The following is a 14,814-nucleotide window of genomic DNA, read 5'->3' as shown; positions in this document are numbered from 1 at the left end:
ATTATGATTAAAGTTGCAGTGGACATTTTTCTGTAGAAAGCATTGTCCTCATTTGGGGCCATTATTTTAAGAAAAGTCCCAAAAAGCAGAATTGGAATGGTAAATACATACAAAAAAATTTAAGGTACTTGATATATACTGTCAAATTAATTCCTAGGAAAGTTGAAGCAATTTACATTTGCATTAACAAAAGTTTAATATCAGTATAGAATGAGAACAAGTTCCATAATATCCATACAAATGTTTGTTGTTCAATACCAAATCAATGAAAATCTTAATATACTTCCTAGAAGTAGTGAATTTATAAGCAGAGCATAGATTAGTGATTGTGTTTAGTGTTGCTGTAAATTCAGTGCTTAGGGTCTTTAAGTGTTAAATGGTTTCAAAGGGCACTGATATTGGACTTAACACTATTAATACATTACATATTGTTCATTACATACAAATATCTGAGGATAACAGCCATGGCTAAATAATAGAAAATAATGACACTTGGAAAGTGTATGCAACCTAAAACATAGTCTAGATGAATGGCTTTCAAATATGTCTGATTATAGACATCACCTGAATATATTGGTTCAAAAACCATATTCCCAAACAGCTTCTCTAGAAATTCTGATTCAGAGGTCTGAGGTGAGCTTTATATGATGATTGCTATAAAGACATAAGTTTTAGAATCACTGTACTAAATGATAGTAATAATGATACTTCTTTGCCTCTTTAACATTTCCCGTACTTTGTTTTACTTAATCCACAGAGCAATCTGATAAGATAGGCAAACTGGTAATATTTTGTTTCACAAAGAAGGTGAGGTTCAGTTGGTCTAAGTTAATTACCCAAGATCAAAAAGTTTATCTAGATTTAATCAGCTCATTTTTCTGTAAGCCACAGGAGCATAAAATAATATACAGACTCAGTAGATATAACAACATGCAGTGCAGTGATGACGAAGGAAGGACCATACCCACCAGAATGTCTGAAAGAAGAGGACAGACAGTACTAAGTGGCAGTAAGAATGTGGAGCAACAGAATTCTTACATACAGTTGATGGGGATGTAAATTAGTACAAATAATTTGGAAAATATTGTTTGGCAGTATCTAACAAAGCTGAACACTTGTATACTCTATAATTCAAAAATTCCAGTTCTAGGTATATGTCCAAAAAGAAAGTGCTGATCATCACAAAAAAATCATGTAAAAGAATGTCCATAGCGTCACCATTTGTAATACTTCCCAAACTTGAAATCAAGAGTAGAAAGGATAAATACATTTTGATGTGATCACATGAATGTTGCACAGCAATGAGGATACGACTTGTAATTATGTACAACAATGTGGACAGATATCACAAACATGAGTAAGAGAAACCTGACATAATAGTACATATTCTTTTATTCCATTTATCAAAGACATACAAAGCAAACTTATTCTGTTAGGAATCAGGATTTTATTTATCTTTGAGGAGGGATGGGAGTGGGTGGTGACTGGAAGAGGGCACACAGGAGACCTCTAGGATGCTGGTAATGTTGTGTTTCTAAATGTCGGTGCTGGCTATGTAGGTATGGTCATTTTGTAAAATTTTATCAATCTGTACAATTGTGATTGTGTACATTTTGTTATGTATGCTATAGCTTACCAAAAGTGCTTTTTAAAAAAAAAGAATATAGCCCATTTGTCATCACTTTGTTGTGGGAAGAGGGCAGAAGATGGACATGGAATGACTGGGGAGAAAAAAGAATCTACCATATATAAACTTCACATTTTCCCCTGTATTATCACAACGTATCGATAGCAGGGTGTACAGAAAATTTGTTGAAATCCCACATACTTGCAGTACAATTCCTCACTTAAAGCCAATATTTTTATTTTACTCCCATATAGTATTAAATGCGTACCTATGTATAGAGCAGCTCTATTGATTTCCAGACAAATATTTTAAACCTCATTTGCTACTATGTTGACCTTAATTTCTCATTTCAAATAGATATTGGAACTTCATTCATGTTCCAATTTAAGTTGAAATATTTGTTTGATTTTATAGTGTGAATTGTTCCCATAGTGAGGTACATATTGGTGTTTCATAGAGTGGGAACTTAATGATCCATTTCTCCAAAGAAAAACTGAGATTGATAAATTGTATGGAATAGTCTTTTCATAGAGAAACATTTCGACTTTCATTTTGTCCAAGTGAGAGAAAAATCGAACACAATTGTTGGTCAATTATAGATTTTGTTAAATTTCATGTAATAAGAGCAAATATTTATAGAACAAAATTTAGGAAAAAGAAATACACTTTTCTACTAAAACATACTTATTTATCATATCCACTTAGAGCAAGGGAAGATATAAGGCAGGAGATTGATCACTAACATTCTGGATGTATTTAATATTAACATTAAATCATTGCATTATCATTTCATAATCTATACAGTACTGCTCTATGCTAAATCATTGTTTTCCTCGTTTTGTACGTGAAGAAATTGAAGTGACAGAATTGACAACACCAAGGCAGTGTGGTGTGATCGAAAAACTATGGGCGTAATAGCTGACCTTAACTCATTGAACTTCCCTGATTCTTACATTCCTCAGATAAAATAGAGATAATAATACTTTATAGGATTTTTGTGAGCAGTTAATGAGAAACGATATTTCATTTAAATTGTCATAATTGGCATAAACTTGTTTATAATATTTCTTTATCATATTTTAATATATGTAGGATATATGGTGATATCCCCTCATTCAATCTGGGTTTTGGAAAATTCTGTTTTCTCTCATTTTTTCCTTAATCAATCTTGCTAAGGGATATCAATTTTTTTTTAATTGAAGTAACATTGGTTTACAACATTATATATGTTTCATGTGTTCAACATTGTATTTCGACTTCTGTATACATGGCAGCGTGCTCAACTCCAAAAGTTTAGTTTTATCTGTCACTGTACAGTTGGCCCCCTTCACCCATTTTGTCCTCCCCCCACTCCTTCCTCTACGGTAACCACTACTCTGATCTCTGTACCTGTTTTTCTTTGTTTCATTTGTTTGTTTAATTTTTTTTGAAGTATAGTTGATATACAATATTATATGTTAGTTTCAGGTGTACAACACTGATTCAATATTTTTATAGATTATACTCCTTTTAAAGTTATTATAAAATAATAGTTACATTTTCCTGTCCTGGACAATATATCTATGTATCTTATTTATTTTATACATAGTAGTTTGTATCTCTTAATCCCCTACCCCTATCTTGTACCTCCCCCCTTCCCTCTCCCCACTAACCATTAGTTTGTTCTCTATATCTGTGAGTCTGCTTCTGTTTTGTTAATATACATTCATTTGTTTTATTTTTTAGATTTCACATATAAGTGATAACATACAGTATTTGTCTTTCTCTGACATTTCACTAAGCATAATTCTAGGTCCACTGATGTTGTTGCAAATGGCAGAATTTCATTCATTTTTATGGCTGAGTAATATTCCAGTGTGTGTGTGTGTGTGTGTGTGTGTGTGTGTGTGTGTGTGTGTGTATCATATCTTCTTTATCCATGCATCTGTTGATGAACACTTATGTTGATTCCTTATTTGGCAATTGTAAATAACGGTTCTATGAACATTGGGGTGCATGTATATTTTTGAATAAGTGTTTTCATTTTTTTTGGATATATATCCCAAAGTGGAATTTCTGAGTCATATGGTAGCTCTAGTTTTAGTTTTTTGAGAAACCTCCATACTGTTTTCCATACTGGCTGCACCGATTTATATTCCCATCAACAGTGTACAAGGGTTCCCTTTTCTCTACATTCTCTCCAACATTTGTTATTTGTGTTCTTTTTGGTGATAGCCATCCTGACAGGTGTGAGGTGATATCTCACTGTGGTTTTGATTTGAATTTCTCTGATGATTAGTGATGTTGAGCATCTTTTCATGTGCCTGTTGGCCATCTTTTTTGTACCTTTTGGTTATCCTTATGTCTGTTTTGATAAAATGTCTATTCAAGTCTTCTGCCCATTTTTTAATCATTTTTTTCCCTTGGGTCTTGCCAGCTGCATCCAAGCCAACCATGAGGATTTGCACCTGTTTCTTCCTGAAGATCCATGAAAAGAGCATGGACAGTGTGAGGCCCATGGCCAGGCCTGGGGGAGGGGGCACAGGCACAGACATAGGGTGCAAGCTGGAACTGGCAGGCCTCAGTTGTTGGGTTTTTTGTTTGTTTGATATTGAGTTGTATGAGTTGTTTATATATTTTTGGATGTTAACCCCTTATCAGTCACATCATTTGCAAACATTTTCTCCCATTCAGTAGGTTGTCTTTTTGCTTTGTCAACAGTTTCCTTTGCTGTGCAAAAGCTTTTAAGTTTAATTAGGTCCTATTTGCTTATTTTTGCTCTTGTTTCTTTTGCCTTAGGAGACAGACCCAAAAAAATATAGCTACGATTTATGTCAAAGAGTTTTCTGCCTACGTTCTCTTCTAGCAGTTTTATTTAGGTCTTTAATACATTTTGAGTTTAGTTTGTATATGTGAAAAAATGTTCTAATTTCATTCTTTTGGGAACCCTTGTCTTGTTCCTGATTTTAGAGGAAGGTCTTTCAGCTTTTAATCATTCTGTGTAATGTTATTTATGGGTTTGGCAAAAAATGACCTTTGTTATGCTGAGATATGTTTCCTCTATACCAACTTTGATGAGAGTTTTTATCATGAATGGATGTTGAATTCTGTCAAATGATTTTTCTGCATCTATTGAGATGATCACATGATTTTAATTCTTCTTTTTGTTAATGTGGCATATCACACTTGTTGATTTGTGAATACTGAAACTTCCTTGCATTCCTGGAATAAATCCCACTTCATCATGATGTATGATCCTTTTTATATGTTGTTGAATTAGGTTTGCTAATATTTTGTTGAAGATTTTTACGTCTATATTCATCAGAGATATTGGTTCATAATTTTCTTTTGTTGTGGTGTCTTTGTCTGGTTTTGGTATTAGGGTAATTGTGGCCTTGTAGAATGAATTTGGGGGTGTTCCATCCTCTTCAATATTTTGGAATAGTTTGAGAACACTAGGTCTTGGCTCTTCTTTATATGTTTGGTAGAATTCCCCTGTGAAGCATTCATGTCCTGGTCTTTTGCTTGCTGTGAGTATTTTTATTACAAATTCCATTTCACTAACAGTGGTTGGTCTGTTCAGATTGTCTATTTCTTCTTGATTCACTCTTGAAATGTATGTTTTTAGAAATTTGTCCATTCTTCTGGGTTGTCCAATTTGTTGGCATATAACTGTAGTATTCTCTTATGGTTTTTTTGTACCTCTGTGGTATCAGTTGTTATTTCTCCTCTTTCATTTATTATGTTGTTTATTTGGGTCTCCTCTATTTTCTTCTTGATGAACCTGGCTAAATACTTATCAATTTTGTTTATCTTTTGAAAAAAAACAGCTGTTGGTTTTATTGATCTTTTCTATTATTTTTAGCCTTTATTTTTTTCCTCTCTGATATTTATTATTCCCTTCCTTCTGCTGACTTTGGGCTTTGTTTGGCCTTCTATTTCAAATTCTTTAATATGGTAGGTTAGGTTATTTATTTGAGATTTTTCTTGTTTATTCAGGTAGGCCTGTATCACTATAAATTTCCTTCTTAGAGCTACTTTTGCTGCATCTCACAGATTTTGGAAAGTTGTATTTCCATTTTCATTTGTCTAGAGGTGTTTGCCGATTTCCTCTTGATTTCTTCATTAACCCATTTTTTTTTTAGTAGCATGTTGTTTAGTCTCCACATGATTGTGATTTTCCCATTTTTCTTCCTGTAGTTATTTTCTAGTTTCACACCATTGTGTTTGGAAAAAATGCTTAATATTATTTCTACTTAACTTTGTTAAGACTTGTTTTGTGGTGTAACATGTTAATTATCCTGGAGAACATTCCATGTGCACTTGAAAATAATGTGTATTCTGAATTTTTGGATGGAATATTCTGTAGATAGCTATTAAGTTGAACTGGTCTATTATGTCATTTAAGACCACTGTTGTCTTATTGATTTTCTATCTGTATGGTCTTTCCATTGATGTAATTGGGGTGTTAAAGTCCTTTACTATTATTGTATTATTGTCAATTTCTCCCTTTATGTCTGTAAATATTTATTTACTTATGTGCTCCTATATTGGGTGCATATATGTTAATGTGTATAATATCCTCTTCTTGTATTGATTCCTATACTATAATGTCCTTCATTGTCTTTTGTTAGAGACTTTGTTTAAAGGCTATTTTGTCTGATATGAGTGTTGCTACCTCCACATTCTTGTCATTTCCATTTGCATGAAATATCCTTTTCCAACCCCTCACTTTCTTTCTGTGAGTGGTTTAGCTCTGAAGTGAGTCTCTTATAAGCAGCATATATACAGGTTTTGTGTTTGTATCCACGCAGCCACTTTATGTATTTTGATTGGCGCATTTAGTCCATTGACATTTAAAGTAATTATCGATAGGTATGTACTTATTGCCATTTTATTACTTGTTTTCTGATTGTTTTTGTAGTTCTTCTCTTCTCTTTTCTTCTCTTTGTTTCTTCCCTTGTGGTTTGATGTTTACTGGTATGCTTGTGTTCTTTTCTCTCTAGTTTTTGTGTATCTATTATAGGTTTTTGATTTGTGGTTACCATGGAGCTCATATATGTTGATCTATATCTATTTGTTTCAAAAAGGTAGTACTTTAAGTTCAAACACAGTACAAAATATCTACATTTTTCACTCGCTTCCCTAAATTTTGTGTTTTTGATGTTGTATTTTACATCTTCATGTTTATCCCTTTACTGATTATTATATTTATAGCTGAGTTTACAATTTTTTGTCTTTTAACTTTGTACTAGCTTAAGTGGTTGATCCTCAGCCTTTACTGTATATTTGCCTTTACTAGTGGAATTTTTTCTTTCCTATAGATTCTTACTTCTTGTTATAGCCTTTTCCTTTCCACTTAAGGAAGACTCTTTAACATTTCTTTTAGGGTTGGTTTATTGATGAATCCTTTTAATTTTTGCTTGTCTGAGAAGTTCTTTATCTCACCTTCAATTCTATATGGAAATCTTGCTGGTAGAGTATCCTAGGTTGCATGTTTTTCCCTTTCAGCACTTTGAATTTATCACACCACTCCCTTCTGACCTGCAAAATTTTTGCAGAAAAATCAGCTGATAGACTTATGGTGGTTCCCTTGTTTATGACTCTTTGTTTATCTCTTGCTACCTTTGGAATTCTCTCTTTAACTTTGCCAGTTTAATTATAATATATATTTGTGTGGGTCTGTTTAGTTTCATCTTGTTTGGGACCCTCTGTGCTTCCTTTACTTGGGTATCTGTTTCCTTCTACAGGTTTAAGAAGTTTTTAGCCATGATTTTATCAGATACATTTTCAACCCCTTTCTTCTCTTTCTGGGACCCTAAAATGCAAATGTTGGTATGCTTGATGTTGTCTCTGAGGTCCCTTAAACTGTTCTCATTAAAAAAATTTTTTTTTCTCTTGCTCTTCTTATTTGGGTGATTTTAATTATCCTATCTTCCAGATCACTTATATGTTTTTTTGTATCACCTAGCCTACTATTAATTCCTTCTATTGTATTTTTCATTTTGGTTATTTTACTCTTCATTTCTGACTGGTTCTTTTTATATTTTCTAGCTCTTTGTTAAAATTTTCACTGTGTTCACCTAGTCTTTTCCCTAATTCAGTTAGCATTCTTATTACTAATGCTTTCAACTCTTTATCTGGTAAATTGTTTATTTCTGTTTTATTACTTGTTTTTTTCCAAGGGTTTTCTCTTGCCCTTTCAATTGAGACAAATTCCTCTGTCTTCTCATTTTTCTTAACTTTCTCTTTCTCTATGAAATTATGTGAAGCAGTTACCTATTACATCTTGAAGGAATGTCCTTATGTGGGAGCATCCCTATATAGTCTGCATGTGCCCAGTGGCTTTGGTGAAACAGCTGGATCTGATATGAACACAAGTCACATCTTTGCTCAGGATTTGCTGGCAGCTATCACCTTGGTGGAGGTTAGGCTAGATATGGAGGGGTAGCGCTAAAACAAAACGTGAGCCAGTGCTTCCCCTCTGCTCAGTGGCCATCACCACCTTATTTGGGGTAGGGGCAGGTCCTGCACTGCTGAAGCAGAAGCCTGAAGTTTAGGTCCGAGCTGGCTTTATTCCCTTTAAGTATGTGCTCCACCCACTCCCAGTACCAAAACTCTTGCCCCAGAGTGGAACAGTTCTGGAGCAAGTGGTGCTGGTGTGGGAACTTGGCATGGGTTGGGTCATGGGTTTCCTACACCATATTTTTTAAAATTCACTTTTGCCCCAGTGTTTTAAGATGTCATATTAATCACATATTAAATTTGAATGTGTATTTGGGTCACCTTCTGGCATTTCTATTCTAGCACATGATTTTTTAATATGTCAGCACGGTTTTGTTTAATGAAACTTTACAGTATGTTTTAATGTCTAATAGGGTTAATCCCCTCTTAAAGTTTTCCTTTTTTGTGTGTTATCCTATCTCAAATTGCATGATTGCTTTCTATATAAATTTGATTATGACTTGTCTTTCTTATCAACTTATCAAGCTCTATTTAAATGTAAGTAAGAATTTTTATTAGAATCACATTACATTTATAAATTAGCAGAGATAACGGACATCTTTATGATGTCCATTCCTCCTATCCAAGAACAGGGCATGTCTTTCAATGTATACAGGTCTACTTGTGTGTCTTTCAAGAGTGATTTACCACTACTCCAGTCTCTGCCGTGTCAGCTTCACGAGTGAGCACTGTGGCCACTGGAGCAGCTCCCACGGCAGAGCAGGACTGGATGGTCAGAGAAGCCTGGCAGCCCCAGCAGCCATGGAGTCACCTGGCCCCCAGACTGACTGGCACAGTGGAGAAACCACTTCAAAAACAGAAAAGCAGCCATGTAGCTAACAAGGTCTTAGTGCTCCAGCCAGGTGTCAGGCCTGAGCCTCTGAGGTAGGAAAGCTGAGTTCAGGACATTGGTCCACCAGAGACCTCCTGGCCCCACATAATATCAAATGGCAAAAGCTCTTTCAGAGATCTCCAACTCAACGTTAAGACCCAGCTCCACTCAATGACCAGCAAGCCACAGTGTTGGAGACCCTATGCCAAACAACTAGCAGGACAGGAACACAACCCCACCCATTAGCAGAGAGGTTGCCTAAAATCATAATAAGTCCACAGACACCCCCAAAACACACACCAGACATGGTCTTGCCCATCAGAAAGACAAGATCCAGCTTCATCCACCAGAACACAGGCACCAGTCGCCTCCACCAGGAAGCCTACACAGCCCACTGAACCAACCTTATCCACTGGGAGCAGACACCAAAAACAGTGGGAACTGTGAACCTGCAGCCTGCAAAAAGGAGACCCCAAACACAGTAAATTAAGCAAAATGAGAAGACAGAGAAATACACAGCAGATGAAGGAGCAAGGTAAAAAGCCACCAGACCAAACAACTGAAGAGGAAATAGGTAGTCTACCTGAAAAGAATTCAGAGTAATGATAGTAAAGATGATCCAAAATCTTGGAAATAGAATGGAGAAAATACAAGAAAGGATTAACAAAGACCTAGAAGAACTAAAGAGCAAACAAACAATGATGAACAACACAATAAATGAAATTAAAAATTCTCTAGAAGGAATCAATAGCAGAATAACTGAGGCAGAAGAATGGATAAGTGACCTGGAAGATAAAATTGTGGAAGTAACTACCACAGAGCAGAATAAAGAAAAAAGAATAAAGAGAATTGGGGACAGTCTCAGAGACCTCTGGGACAACATTAAATGCACCAACATTCGAATTATAGGGGTCCCAGAAGAAGAAGAGAGAAAAAAAATGGGACTGAAAAGATATTTGAAGAGATTATAGTTGAAAACTTCCCTAACATGGCAAAGGAAATAGTCAATCAAGTCCAGGAGGTACAGAGAGTCCCATACAGGATAAATCCAAGGAGAAATATGACAAGACATATATTAATCAAACTATCAAAAATTAAATACAAAGAAAAAATATTAAAAGCAGCAAGGGAAAAGCAGCAAATAACATACAAGGGAATCCCCTTAAGGTTAACAGCTGATCTTTCAGCAGAAACTCTGCAAGCCAGAAGGGACTGGCAGGACATATTTAAAGTGATGAAAGGGAAAAACCTACAACCAAGACTACTCTACTCAGCAAGGATCTCATTCAGATTCAACAGAGAAATTAAAACCTTTACAGACAATCAAAAGCTAAGAGAATTCAGCACCACCAAACCAGCTTTACAACAAATGGTAAAGGAACTTCTCTAGGCGGGAAACACAAGAGAAGGAAAAGACCTACAATAACCAACCCAAAACAATTAAGAAAATGGTAATAGGAACATACATATTGGTAACTACCTTAAATGTAAATGGATTAAATGCTCCAACCAAAAGACATAGACTGGCTGAATGGATACAAAAACAAGACCCATATATATGCTGTCTACAAGAGACCCACTTCAGACCTAGGGACACATACAGACTGAAAGTGAGGGGATGGAAAAAGATATTCCATGCAAATGGAAATCAAAAGAAAACTGGAGTAGCTTTCATGTAATTTGCATTTCCCTGAGACATATTCTGTAGAACATACTTTCCTATGCCTATTTGCTATCTGCATTTCTTCTTTGGTGAGGTGTCTGTTCAGATTCTTCATCGCTATTTAACATTGTACTAAAGGTATTAGTCAATTAAACTAGACAAGGGAGAAAAAATTAATTTGAGGCATAATAACTGGGAAAAAAAAGTGAAGCTATCTCTATTTTAAAATGCTATAATAGCATATATAAAAATCTCTAAAGAGTCAATGACACAACTAATTGAAACAATAAAAGCACTCAGTAAGATAGCAGGATATAAAATTAATGTACAGAAATTATTAGCTTTCATATATAAAAAATTGCTGGTTAGGGGAAATAATAATAGAGAAAATACCATTTACAATAGCATCAGATCACACGATCTGCTATGTGCAGACTCCTAAGTCAACACCTAACATTAAAAAACGTGTAGAATTACAATTCACCATGAGCTGATTTAAAGAAAAGTACAAAGTGCATTAGGGAGAAAAGAATCATGTTGAGAAACAGTTAACTTAGAGTTGGCAAAGCAAAAATGAAATTCATACCCAAGTTTTTAGAAATAATAGAACATACTGAAAGGGAGTTAAAATAGGTATAATAAGACAATTCAAAGAAACTAACTATTAAAAGAATGAGAGATTATGAAATGAGAAAATAATAGTTTGAAAATACAAAAGAGAAATATTAGAAATGCAAAACAGACTATACACAGCTAAAAAGAGAATTGTTAATATTTTTAAATGACTGTCAAGAAACCACAAAATATTCAGCACAATTATATAGAGAGATGAAAACTATTAAAAGCAAGTTAAGAAAAATGAGGGATAGAATGAAAAGGCTTGATGGAACATATATGTGAAATTATATATATCTATATCTTATATGTTTATATGTATATATAACATATATATGTATTTTATATATATATATACACACACAATACCCAACATATAGAAAATATATTTACTTTTCAAGCTTAAGGGAAATATGTATATGTATTTCTACTTCTATATGTTTATGTGCATGTGTATGTGTACTTATTTATACAATATACAAAGACCACTTATTAGGCCTCAAAGTATACCTTACCAAGTACTGAAACATCAGTGTCATATAGACTATGTTTGGAAAAGGAAAGAACACTCATTTCAAGAGTCAAGTATAATCTAAGTCCCAAAAGTAAGTACAAGAAAAGAAAATTTCAGTCCAAAATCACTTATGAATATAGATATAAAGATTGTAAATGACATGCTAGGAAACCAAATCTAACACATTAAAAAATGCCTTCATACAAGCAAGGCAAGAATGATTGGACATCAGAAAGTCTACCAATGAGGGCTTCCCTGGTGGCGCAGTGGTTGAGAGTCTGCCTGCTGATGCAGGGGACGCAGGTTCGTGCCCCGGTCCTTCTGAAAATAAGAACAAAGGGGTAAAACTTATTATATCAACTTTGAAGACTTGTTTTGAAGTTGTATTTGTACAAAGATAGTTTTTAAAATTGGAGGGAATAGAGTCCAAATTCATAAAAATAACGCATCATAGCATGTGAGTGTGTTGGCATTACCAACCAGAGTAGAAAAAATGAACTATTCAATAAATAGTTTGGGGACAACTGTTTTGCCATAGTTGTAATTAGATTCCTACATACTACTATGCACAAAAATAAATTACAAATGTGTTTTAGAAATAAATGTGAGAAACAAAACTTTGAAGGTATTAGAACTATTATGATAGTTTTCATGACTTAAGAAAAGGATTTTTTAAAACATTATAAACAACATACAAAAAAAGAAAAAGATTTTTAGAATTAAGTAAACAAAATTACATTTTATAAGAAAAAATGTTAAAAACCATGTATAGACCATGAGAAATTCTTTGCAGCACAAATAATGGAAAAATAATTAATATCCAGGATAGATAAATAATTTCTCAAAGAACAACAGCGTAGGAAAAAAATAAACCAAAAACTGAAGTCAATTCCCTGAAGAGAAAACTGAATTGCCAATATTCATATGAAAAGATGCTCCTCTTAACTGGCAATCACAGAAGTGTAAATGAAAGCACCAATAAAGCATTTCTTATCCAGCAGATTGTCAAAATACCATGTATCTCATGTACTGCTGTATGGAGGATAAACTGGCTCATTAGTTCAAACACTTTAGAGTCCAAATTAAGAGTATCTATTAAATTTGAAATTTTGTGTGCCCCACATATCAGTCAGGGTTCTCCGGAGAAACAGAACCAGTAGGAATACAGGTATACATGTCTGTGTGTGTGTGTGTGTGTGTGTGTGTGTGTGTGTGTGTGTGTGTGTGTGATTTATTTATTTATAATTATTAGATCTCAAAAAACCCAGTGTTGAGGAAAGAGAAAGATGCAAGATGATATGTATGTATGTGTGTGTGTGTGTGTGTGTGTGTGTATATATATATATATATATACACACACACACATAGAGAAATTACATATATAGTTTCTATACATTTAAAAACACATATGAATACATCATACAATGTTCATAATTGCACATTATCTATAAAGGTTTAAAAAAACAGAATAAAAAAACCAGAATGGAAGTGTTTATACTGTTAGGGATTTCTCTTGAGGAAGAGATTGGAAGAGGGATGGAGAGGATGGAAGTTGGACTCTTGAGCAGGGATATATAGGGTTTCAACATTATGTTATGTTTTATTTATTTTATTAAAAAAGAATGAGGAAGTAATGATAAAATATGTGTGATGGAAAGAAAGGTATTTGTCATCCATTTCTTCATTCAATAAATATTTATTAAATATTTACTTTGTTCCAGGCATAGTTCTAGTTTCTGGGACTACAGCAGGGACCAGAGCAGGTGAAAAATTCCTTTTGTTTACATAGTTTACATTCTAGTGGGAAAAGACAGAATATGCATTAATAAGTAAAATGCATAGTATATCAGATAATCGGATCGTGATAAGTTCTGCTGCAAGCATCTCAAATGTCAGGCAGAAAAGGGCTTTCTTTTACAGGGAGGGGTATAAAAGACCAGAAATGGCAGAGTGTGAGACAGTGAGTGATGTGATGGAATGACAGTAGGTCAGGGAATGTCTTTCCCTGTGGTCAGTCTAATCCTGGGAGGGGCAAAAAAGGGGGGTGTTGTATGTTGGCTCAGGCTGAGGGTAGGTCAAAGTTCAGGGAACTTAACGGGAGGGAAGACTTAACTAAAGTTAGGTCAAGTCAGGAATTTTGTCCAGATTGGTCAGTGGGTACAAATAGACCATATAATCCTTTAAGAGGCAAAGAATGAGAATTTGATGGATCTGTGTCTTGCCTTGTTATAGGTAAACAAGGGGAGCCTCCTTAAGTATTATCTAAGTCACATGGTGAAGGGTGGTTCTTTTTCAGTAAGCTGTTTCCCAGAACACAAATGGGTGAGGGGGATTTCTTAACCATTGCTGTTTTCCAGTCTCTCAGGGTTCCTGTAAAATTCAGCACTGCCAGAAGAAAGAGGTTGCTATTTTAAAGAGTGTGGTAGGAGATGGCCACATTGAGTGAGTGACATTTGAGCAGAGACATAAACCTGAAGACCTAAAAGACACTAGAAAAGGTACTCCAGGCAGAAGACAGAGCAATGCAAAACCTAGAGGTAGTGAACCTCACATGTTGGAAGAATAGCAAGGAGACCAGCGTGGCTGGAGAGTAATGCAATTAGAGAAGATAGTAACAGACAATGAGGTCAGAGAGAAAAGAAGGCCGGATTGTGAAGGGCCTCATCGTGCATTGAGGGACCTTTGGCTTTTACTTGGAGTGAGATGGGAAAATCTTGCAGGGTTTAAAATGGAGGAGTAACATTTTCTGGCCTGGGTTTTAATGGGGGTCTGGCTGATGTGTTGAGAAGTCAGCTGCAGGAGTAAAGTCCTTAAGTAAGTGAGAAGAGACAGAATTCAGTGCACAGGTGTAAGGGTAGAATAAAGAGTTCATCCACAGAAACAGGAGGAAAGACAGAGGGCATACTCAAGGCATAGACATGATAGGTAAGTAGATGTGATGAAATAAGCCTGTGGAATTTCTGTTTTGATTGCTTTTATTCTTCTAATGAAATAAGAAGCAAGATCATTAGCTGAGAGTAGAAGTGGGAGAGTGGTAAGAGAAGAGAGGAAAAAGTATGGGACAATTAGTTGGAGAGTAA

Source organism: Leucopleurus acutus (assembly GCF_964270905.1).
Source record: "Leucopleurus acutus genome assembly, chromosome: X".
NCBI classification, from domain to species: Eukaryota; Metazoa; Chordata; class Mammalia; order Artiodactyla; family Delphinidae; genus Leucopleurus; species Leucopleurus acutus.
This window is presented reverse-complemented; position numbering follows the sequence as displayed.